Raw genomic sequence first — 11,755 nt, 5'->3', positions numbered from 1 at the left:
TACAAAAACAAAGGAGATGGTCATAACGGAGCTTCTCTATGCCGATGATTGCGCCCAGCTAGCTCACAATAAACATGACCTCCAGAACGCGGTAAACGAATTTACATACGCTGCCGCCTAACCCTAACCTCGGGAAAACAGAATTCATGTTCCAGAAGTCGCCCAATAAAACCTACTCAGCCCCAAGGATCACCGTAAACGGACAGCCCCTTAATGTGGTAGACCACTTCACATATCTAGGTAGTATAGTGTCAAATGACGCCTCACTTTCAAGGGAAGTCGAGAACCGTCTCGCCAAGACCAGTAGCGCTTTTGGACGCCTTCAGGCGAGAGTTTGGTGGAACAGATCGCTCCGCCTGCCTACAAAAATTAGTGTCTACCAGTTGGTGGTTCTCTCAACCCTTCTGTATGGATCTGAGACATGGACACTATATAGGAAACATCTAAGACTTCTTGAGCGCTTCCAACAAAGATGCTTGCGCTCCATCATGGATATACGATGGCAAGACCGCACTACAAACAGCAATGTCCTTGCGAACGCCGGTATGGACAGTATAGAGGGACTTTTTTTGGTGCGACAGTTGCGCTGGGTAGGGCACGTATCCCGTGGGAAGCGTGGTCGAGAGGCTTGGCTTGGCTACCTAGAAGGGGGATCGAGGTTCGACACCCGACTCGGGCAGAGTTGTGTTTACTGAGCGCATAAAGGCAGCATGGAAAACCAACTCCTAGATACCCCCTCCTCCCACTGGTCCACAAATGAGATTGGACCAAACGCGCTCTGAGCATGTTATAAGCATGAAAGTAGCGCTATATAAAAGCTATAATAATGAGAGACGAACGTATGCCAAAGGCAGTCTTTTTTTTTTTTTGTGAACTAAAAGGTGATCGACTTAACAGAAGCGCCCCACGGAAACAAGTCAAAGACCAGCTTAGGCGTCAACTTTCTTTGTCTGACATAGAAGAGAGTACCTGGTTGCATGCGGCCTCAGAAGAAGACAGCTGGAGGTCACTCACGAAGGCCGCGGGATACACATTTGAGACCAAATGAAAATCTGCTCCCTAGGACAAACGCAGACGGCGAAAAGAAAATCTAAATCGACCACCTGCGGACAATGGTTATGCTTGCCCTGGATGTGGCAAAATAAGTAGGTCACAGCTGGGACTGCGCAGCCACAGGAAATACTGCATTATCCTGTATTATAAAAGATATAATCTTTTTTTTCTTCATTTGAAACATGGGTATTCGTTTCGGATCAACATCAGAGAGAGAAAAAAAAGGGGGTTATTTGACACGGTTTTCGTCTGGGTAGTAATGAGCTCTTCTGTTAAACAAAATAAGATTTTTTCGTTGTTACAATTTTTACATGATTTTTAATTAGAGACTACTCCATAGTATGGTTTCTAGATGCGGCAACCACTGAACCAGTCATCTAAGATTCTAGATCTAAGAATAAAAATTAAGAATAATAATAGGTTCTAATCCTAGATAGATCTAGACTAGATCCCAGTCTAGATTTAGATCTTAGCCAAAATAGAATCAGCGGTAACTAAAACTAATCAGCTAGAGCTAGCTAGGAGGTAGGCCTACTAAGTCTAAGGCGTCTACTCTCCCTCTAGTCTAAGTCTACTAAGGCGTCTAAGGTAGTCGAGATTGAATCATTGATTCCAAATGTAGATCCTAGTAGTAAGTAGTAGTAGTAGATACTAGATCGATCTATCGACTATTCTAAAAATAAAAAAAGAGTCAAAAGACTAAATCAATCAGAAATCTAGTCTAGATCAAAGATCTAATATTCTAATGATCTATACTTATAGTATACTCAGTCAGTTAATTAATACTCGACTACAGTAGAGTCTACTTAAAACTTAGTCTTAGTAGTCTTAGTACTTATAATATAATAATAGTTAAATAATAAGTTACTAGTCTAGTTAGACTCTAGTTATTAGGACCAGTGACAGTGTCCCAGTCACGCCCAGGCCAGTGACACTAGGCGTGACTAGAGCAGGGGTTTAGACTTAGTGATAGTGCAGTGAGCGACTGACACCGAGTGAGTGCTTTTTGAAGTTTTTGTGTATAGATCTAGATATGATATAAATTAACTAATAACTTAATATAAGTCTATCTAATTTAGTAATTATATATCAAAGTATTAGTAAACAGGACTAGATATGCACAATCAGGTGGTAAAACTTCCCATCGAAGGACCCTTTTAAAGAATGTTACGCAAGTGACAGCGCCACGCTGTCTATTGCTTCAGTAATCAGGTCACAAGTTTACTGGCTTGACGGTGTCAGTAGTATCTCCCTCTAAAGCAAAAGAAAAAAAATATTAAGATCAAGGCGTCAATGCCAGGAAGTGTCTTTTTAGACATATATATATATATGGCTCCTTTTGTCTCGAAAGGCAATGGATGCGCCCAAGTGAGTCACTGGTTTTGGCTTAATCTTGAGACGGGGCAGAATCTGGTGTGGCTAATCAAGCCAATTCTAGAACGTCAGACTTTGCCACAATTCGTACATGTGTATGCCTCTGATTTAGAGCTAGCAGACAGGGCAGCTTTCTTTTTTTCCCTCTTGATTAAAGCCGCTTCAATTCTTTTGTTCTCAGCAAGGGTTGTCCCAGCATGCACAGTCTGTCTCCATGCACTCCGGTCTTTGGCTATGCTTTCCCACATACTTTCACTGATGCCTGAGGCTCTCATGTCTCGCTTGCAGACATCTCTATATGTTAGTCTTGGGCGGCCCTTGGGTCTGACTCCTTCCACAAGCTCAGCATATAAGATATCTTTCGGGATTCTACCATCTGGCATGCGGGTGACATGTCCGAGCCAGCGTAATCTTCTTTGTGTCAGGAGAGCATACATGCTGTTCATATTGGCCAGTCTCAAAACTTCCTGATTGGAGACATGGTCCCTCCAAGAGATGCCCATTATGCGTCTCAGGCAGCGCAAGTGGAAACTATTCAATCTGTGCTCTTGGTACATGTATGTTGACCAGCTTTCACTGCCATAAAGGAGAGTGCTCACAACACAGGCGTTGTAGACTAGGATTTTGGTCGCTGTGGTCAATTTACCATTTTCCCAAACGCGCTTGGAGAGTTTTGCCAATGCTGTGGTAGCTTTTCCTATCCTTTTTGTCAGCTCGATGTCTAAGTCTAGGTTACTGACAATTGTTGAACCCAAGTAGGTAAATTCCTGCACCACTGAAAGGGTGTGGTTCCCAATTTGTATTATAGGTATTTCTGCGACGTCTTGTGCCAGGATTTCGATCTTGGAGAGACTTATAGTAAGGCTAAACTCTTGACAAGCAGCTGCTAAGGCGTTCACTAGCTTCTGTAGACCTCCTTGTGAGTGAGATACGAGTGCCGCGTCATCGGCAAACAGCAGCTCCCTTATCAAGATACGACACCTTTTCGTTTTGGCTTTAAGACGTGCCAGGTTAAAGAGCCTTCCATCGGATCTGCTATGGATGTATATTCCGTCTTCCAGGGATTTAAAAGCACTGGATAGTACGACTGAGAAGAAGATGCCAAATAGTGTAGGGGCCAGTACACATCCTTGTTTTACACCGCTCTTAATGGAGAATGGCCTGGAGGAAGAACTTTCAAACTGAACGGTGCCCTGCATATTTTCCCGAAAAGCTGACACTAGTTTTCTTAACTTATTTGGGCAGCCGATTCTCTCTAGTACATATATATATGATATATATTATATAGTATACATGCTTTTGGCCTAGAGATCTAATTTTGAAGTCTTGATATTGTTATAACTGTGGAGGCAATGCAGATAGGGGAATTGTGTGTGTGTAATCAGCTGACACAGATAACAGTGGCGAGTGCTTGGCAACCATTCAGCATAGATTTGTGTTGTAAACAGTGCTGAGGCCAGTCACATAGGATGGGTTAGGTGACATCCAGAAAGGACAAGTGAAGCTGTATCGGTTTTGAGAAGGCTTTCAGGGAACCTATGTAAAGAGAGAAGGTGACAGTCAAAATGGTTTGGTTTGGATTCAAAGTGAGGACACTTCACAAGTACGAGACGAAGTCAAGTTCAGTACAGTGAGTCCAGTGTGAAAGGTGGTACAGAACAGTTGAATCCAGTTCGAGCCTGGGATGAGGTGGAGAGGCCAGTAGAGTTTTGTACGTCAGTATGGTTATCTACTTTGAAGCATTTGTACATTCATTGTTACATGTTGTCAGTGGTACAGTATTGGCTGTGATTTATTAGTCATTAGTTACTTTACACATTATTTGGAGCCATGACTTCTCAAGCTCTTTGAGTTCTCAATGATGCATTGTGCAGAGTATTTATTTGTGCCTAAATATAGACAGATGTTACAATATTTAAATCTAGTAGTGCTTATTGAACTTTAGATAGAGTAGTTTATTTATTCTGGACATTACATGAATTTGGACAACTTGAAGTGTTGTTGATTTTACCTCGTTTTGATGCGATTTATTTGCAAAAGTGATGGTTTTGTGCACTGTGCATGTCCATTTTCAATCAATTCTATGTCACTTTTGTTCGTTTTCAATATTTTCCAGACAGTATACATCATTTTTAAAGTTGCATGGTAAGCCATTTTTATTTCTGTCACCTGGATAAAGTTAGCTAGCTTCCGGATTAAAAGTTTTTTTTTGGTTCCTGTTAAATGTTGTGCACTTTCAAAATTGATAAGTATGTTCATTTATAGACAGAGCATCACTTGTTACATTGACTGTGCTTCAAAGATGTGTCACTAAAATCTTAAAGGGGTGTTGGGATTCAGATTTTAAAAAGCGATGGAAAATTTATTTCGGACAACTCTCCAAGAATAAAAATGACCAAAAAAAATAGCCAAAATTATTATTTTTTTTTATGCTTCTATGGACCAGACCTAGTCTATTTTCTTTTGATAGTCTATGAGATTTTTCTATTTACTAAATAATTTTTTTTCCTATTTCTAATCTAGTCTTAGCCTATAATATTTTTTTCACTCTTCTTTGCTTTTTATTTTTTAAACAATTCTTTTTGATTATAGACTAGATCAATTAATTCTAGACTACAGATTCTAAATTCAATTTTTAGATTTAACTCCAGATTATTTTAAATAGAATTGAATTGAATAAATATTTATCAAATATAGTCTATTTATAAGATAATTTTATCCTTACAAAAGAATACCAACCAAAAATCTTTAAGAAGGTTTTCCAGAAGCACAGATTCAAATTTCTTCCAATGGCACCCATTTTTTACTCTTGCTCCATGATACCTTCATCCCATTAGCTAGCCATCTCCCCAAACCCATTCTTCTGATTATTGATGGGCTATACACCTCTCACACTTCCCTCATTGAAACATCCCAACTTTGTTTTGATTACCAAATCATTTTGAATTGTCCTCTTCCCCAAGCCTGATGCAGCCCCTTGATCAGGCATTTTTTGCTGCCATTAAGAATGCTTGGAAGGATGCATTAAGATAGCACGTGGCATCAACTGGTGATGGTGTGTCCTTAGAAACATTTGCTAAGGTTTTTAAGCCTACATGGGAAAAATGTGCTAAAATTGAGTTAGTCAAGCAAGGCTTTATGGCTGCAGGGATATACCCTTTCAGTCCAGAAACAGTTAAATCAAGGCTGGAAAATTGGGTCCCAGTTTACTGTACAGACTAAAACATCGTCATCTGCCTCACTGGCTGTGCAAACTCTTCCTTCCACCTCCTGTGATGTCTCACCTCTTGCTTCCCCACTCCATGATGCCCTACCTATTTCTCCCACCTCCCACGATGTCTCAACTCTTTGATTCTGCCTCCCATAGTCCTGCCATCACTCATGATGTCTCACCTTTTGCTTCCTTTTCCAATGATATTCTACATCTTCCTTCAACCTCCCATGATACCCCACCTCTTCCATCTGGCTCTTGTTTCTCAACTCTACCAGCAACATCACCTGATTCACCTTTACCTTCCACCTCATATGGAAGTTTTTTTCAATATTGGCTAATCTCCTAACACAGAGTTTTCCAAACCATATGACAAAATTATATTTGAAAAATTTAGTGAACTTTCCCTCTCTGAGGACATTTTAAAGATACCCTCCTTTAAGAGCAAGGACAAAAGTAGTGCTAAACCAAAAAAATTAACCCCAACTCTCCCAATTCTTGTAAGCAGCGAGGAATTTTGGCAAGCCTTTAAGCGCAAGATTACAGAAAAAGATGAGCAAGAAAAGATTAAAATATGTTGGAAGGTAGACTAAGATGAGACAAAAAGATGAAGATGCACTGCAAAGAAAAGTCTTGAGAGAAAAGAAGAAGGTAGAGAGACAATAGAAGAAAGATGATGATGCAAGGAAGAAAAAGGAGAAAAAAGTTTTGCCAAGAAGAAAGACAAATGAAGACAGTAGAGAAACTGAAGGAGGCTGAACAGAAAAACTGTGACAATGAAAGTGGTGATAAAATTTCTGACAGCCTTGTTGAGTAGGGAATGAAGATTGTCCTGCTGGTTGCCTTACAAGAAACAAAAGCACTCTTTAGGTTCTATGTAAACAAATGAAGATTGTCCTGCTGGTTGCCTTACAAGAAACAAAAGCACTCTTTAGGTTCTATGTAAACAAATGAAGATTGTCCTGCTGGTTGCCTTACAAGAAACAAAAGCACTCTTTAGGTTCTATGTAAACAAATGAAGATTGTCTTGCTGGTTGCCTTACAAGAAACAAAAGCACTCTTTAGGTTCTATGTAAACAAATGAAGATTGTCTTGCTGGTTGCCTTACAAGAAACAAAAGCACTCTTTAGGTTCTATGTAAACAAATGAAGATTGTCCTGCTGGTTGCCTTACAAGAAACAAAGGCACTCTTTAGGTTCTATGTGAACAATGCGATCAGTGGTGGCACACTTGTTGCACAACAGTCCCTCAGAATGCAGAAGAAGGATTAGAAAAATTCAACCTTCTGTGTTCCGCCTGTTGCCTCGATCAATATCGTTAATTCACATTAAACTTTAACAAAAAATGTTATCATACATATTTATTTAACTCTTTACATTTCTATATTAAATACTTTCATTATTTCATGCTATATTATAGCATTCATAATTATTGTTATTGTGATATTATTGTTAAAAAGTTAAAGATGGTCACTTTAATTTTATTTTTATTTATTTTCACCAATTGTGATAATATTGAAATTGTAAATATATAAATTTGAATACAGCTGTATATAAATCTTTCTAAGCTTGTAAAAAAATCTTTGTTTTTTTTTTTCTTTAATTTTTTTTTTTTTACTTTTTTGGTGAAAGTAAATAATATTAATAACATGTTCATGCTCAGAAACCACAAAACAAAAAATTAAAAAAAATAAAACCTAATTTAAAATTATATATTAATAAGAATAGTGAACAATTAATACACACAACATAAAATAAAAAGTCCAAATTAAAGTAAAGCTCTCAATAAAACATGCAAACATAAAATAAACTACAAATTATTATATGCTACAATCTTCATCATTTAACTCTATTCAGTCATACTGATTTTAGTATGACAAAAATACTTTGAAATTATAAATAAATCTATATTGTCTTATTGTAAATGCATGGGGTATCTTAGAATTTAATTAATATTAATATAAAATTAAAATCTGAGTTTATTGAAGCCTGAAATAAATTATGGTGTCCGAAATCAAATAAACTGTGACAAATCTGTCCGAATTAAATAATGACACATGGTCTCTTTGACCTTAAATATAATAAAAAATATAGGATAGGGGTACAAAAATAAGTAGACAACCTTTTCTTCATAAATTAAAGAACATTTTGATACTTCATTTTCGTTTCTATGTCAAACAATTATCAAATAATGCGCTGTCAAAGTCAAACTTTGACATTTTGGCCTGTAGGTGTCCAAATAGCATAAACTACTCAAATAATTTTTAACGTTTACTCCAATTTTTGGCTGAGTCTTACTCTGCAAGTGACTGGTCTAAAATGTTTTTGTTCTGAAATGGCTGTTATTTATTAACGTTTTGTTTTCTCTACCTACAGATCTTTGAATCAGCTTGTTGACTTTAAAATCATTCTGTATAAATAAATATAGAAATACTGTAAAATGTTTGACATTATTGTTCTAACAGAAGGTTACACCCAGCTGGACTCAAAAGGTATAGACTTTATTTTTTTTCTTTGTTTTCTTGAAATCATTTTTTTTTATTCAAGAATACTTAAGGACTTAATGCTATTAATCATTTATAACTTTTAACCCATTGACATTTTTTTAATGTTTAAATATTACTGAAACCCTTGGATTTAAAGGTTCTGTTTTTTTGTTTTTTAAAACCTATTCTGTATTTGCCAATAGATGGTAAAACTTTTAATTTAGAGACCATGGCTTCTCAGCTCAATAAGTTGGCAGTTATCTATCCTTACATATTCTGACATACCATTGGGACCTACATGCACTCTCTCTCTCTCTCTCTCTCTGTCCTAGTTGATCTAGATCTATATGTGATATAGATTAAATACTTCAATGATTTATTCTGGGTTTGATTTGACCCCCCTCTTTCCCTTTTACCCCTCCCCCCAAAAAAAAAAAATCTTCACATAAGCTATTGTAATTAAGCTAGATGTCAAATCATTATAATTGCATACAAATGGTGTTATTATTGATAATTAGTGCTATTGTATTCTATAATCTACTTTTAAAAGGCTTCATCATAAATAAAGTTCATAATTTGATTCAGTTTGAAAAGATGTGGTAACACATATTTTTTTTTTTTATACTAGAGCAACATTTAAAAAAACAACAACCAATGAATAAGAAAATATTCATTCCTTTGATTTATAAAATTTTAGACCAATTTATTCTCCTACTTTAATATTATGAAATTTGCTGTATACATATTTTTTTTTTTTCAAAATCTACAATGATGTTAATTAATATATCATTTACTTTGAAGGAACTGTTAGATCATGTAGCACTGTCACACTTACTAAAAGGTCCCCACCGCAACATTATTGTTAATACCGGGAACCCTTGGGGAAAGGGACTTACTTCTCAAAGGTAAACTTTAATTTTACTTTCATTTTTTATTTTCCCTTTTTTAGGATATATTTACCTCTAGATGATCTGCACATCTTTGTGAATAGATTTGTGTCCGAACCTTATATAGGCCAGACTAGATTTGTATCCGAACTTTATATAGGCCAGACTAGATTTGTATCTGAACTTCTTTGGTCACCTACTGAATACATGTAGGATTGCTTCGATCCAATATTTTCCATCTAAATAGCTTTGTATTGCTAATTGTCTATAAATCTGTCTTTCATCCAGTAAAATCTTTTCTTATATAATACTGATACTTGGACTCATGCATTTCTTAACATTTTTACAGATGTTTAGTGTTTCATTTTGGCTAATTCAGACAGATATGTAATGTCTATTTGAACTATTTCTCAGAAAGAAAGGCACTTAAAGTATTAGACCATAATTGGAAAAAATGATTAACATGCTTTAATCTTTCACTAGTTCCTGTTTCGAACCTTGCAATCTATTGTGCAGATGATTATGTGGCCAGCACAATGACCAACTACCTTTACTTTTCCCAACTAAAGTTAGGTACCCTACCTATTTCTTCTTGGGACTAGAATTCTTGCTTAGCCTTTAAGATCAGTTTTCATCTCCAAACCAAGTATTTCTCAAATATTTGCTGGTTGAAAACAAGAATTTTATTTGTGCCGCCTTAAGTTGGCTGGAGAATTTTTTAGCGCTGTAGGCTTTTACAATGAAGGCTTTTAGAATGTAATGAAAAAGAAGACATATTATTATAAAACAATATTCTGATTTTATTTATCATAAATATTTACAATATGTATAGAATCCAAATTTATGTATCGGTATTAAATGTTCATTGACTCGCTGTTTTTCTTCCGCCCCCTTTTCACATTTTTTCAAATTGTCACTCCCCACAGTTTGAGAAATACTGTCCTAGCCAAAGCCTCTTGCAGGGATAGAAGCAGTCTGGTTCTAACTTTGGACCATAGTGGTGACATTCTAAAACACATAACAAAATAACTAGGCAGCCATCTCTTCTGTTTCCTAGTTGCTTGCATCCCTCTCTGCACTCAGAATGACAGTCACATAGTCAGTTCTGTCCACTCCTTGCTCGATTCTTTCCCCTTTCTAATTCACCAGATGAAGGACAAATGATGTTGTAACATGACCATACATTGTTTATGGTTTTATCAGTAGTCAATAGGGCACCATGAGAAGGAATCAACTTCAAAACACTTGTCACAGTACAAATAATGTTGTTGTTTTTTTTAACTAAAACAGATGTTTAGACACAATTTATATTTGTCTTCATATTGTTACTACTTTAAAACATTTAAATACTGTACTCTTCCCTTTGAGGCCACATACTTTTTTTTCTTTAAAGGTCAAGTGCATTTGTCTTTGAGACCAAGTACCCTTTTCTTTTTAGGCCAAGTACTCTTTAGTTTAAGACAAGTACTCTTCTCTTTGAGGCCAAGCCATTCATGAGACGATTCCAGTACATCATTTTCTTGCGACTAGTCATCTGGCCTGCATTTTGACAACCTAAAATAACTTTCTCCAACATAATTCACATACATAAGATCTGACTTACATAAAATAAGAGTTAAGATCTTTTTTTACTATTTAGAATCTGTGTATGCTCTGCAGCTTTGAGTGACCAGGGTTTGAAACCTGAAGACATCCACTATGTTATTTGCTTAAATGGACACATAGAACAGATTGGCAACCTCAACCTCTTCTCTGGAGCTGTCCAATGTGTAGGCTATGATATTTGTCGACATGATCAGTACTTACTGCATGAGTTGAAAGAGGTATCTACAGACTAATATTTTTTGTTTGTTTTTAGTGTTTTGTGCAGACACAGTTTAAATTCTTTTTATTGCTCCCCTACGATTGCAGCAGTTGCATAGATAAAGATTTTGTAGACATAATAATGCAACTAGCGAAGCTTCCCTTTGCTATCTTAATATCCATATAGCTGGTGAAGTAAAAGTTCATCAGTTGCTGGGCCACTTGAAGAGCTCTTTGTCAAACTCAGAGATTATTCTAATCAGGTCTTAAATGTAACTTTTCTATGGGAAGATTGGACAGACATCTTAATGTAGATAGAAAATGTGATTGTTCTACAAATTTATTCTTAAACACTCAAACATTCATAAATGTTCTCAAATATTAAGGCAATTCTTAAACAGAATCGAACTATCCAACTCATCACATTCCATTTAAATTCCTCTTCTGCTATACCATGGCATTATGATGTAGCCTGATTCAGACATTTTTAGTTTTTGACATGCCGAAGTTGAAGTTTTGTTTGTTGACTGGCTTGCGTTTTGAACATGTTCATGTATTTGTATTGATGATGTTTACTTTTGATATCCTTGAGTTATTTTTGTGTAAAACAAGATAAGAAATAGAAAACTTCATTGTTACACTGACTGTTTAAATAGAGCTAAGTAATTTTTCCCTATTTCATTCATTTGTTAGTAAATAAAGCAATTGGCTTGTTTTATCAACTACTTTTCATTTGTCATTAATAATTGCATACAATGTTTAATTTCTTTAAATATCTTTGTGTGCTGAACTACCTAGAATGTCATCATTATCCTTTCCTTTAAGTTCCGGAGTATGATGAATGTATATGTCAGATCCTTTCTATGTGCTAATTTCTTAGTATAAAAAAAAATAGAACTTAGTATAAAAAATCAGAACAAATTAATTTATTAATAAATAAAA

The 11,755-nt window shown here is 35.9% G+C and overlaps 1 pseudogene; it reads left to right on the top strand.

Annotated features, from left to right (window-relative positions):
* The first annotated feature begins 1,560 nt into the window (after nucleotides 1–1,560).
* The window catches only part of LOC106077734 (metallo-beta-lactamase domain-containing protein 1-like), a 30,267-nt pseudogene continuing 20,072 nt past the window's right edge, over nucleotides 1,561–11,755 (top strand).

The sequence above is a fragment of the Biomphalaria glabrata genome, chromosome 11 (assembly GCF_947242115.1).
Source record: "Biomphalaria glabrata chromosome 11, xgBioGlab47.1, whole genome shotgun sequence".
Taxonomy (NCBI): Eukaryota; Metazoa; Mollusca; class Gastropoda; family Planorbidae; genus Biomphalaria; species Biomphalaria glabrata.
This window is presented reverse-complemented; position numbering and strand designations above follow the sequence as displayed.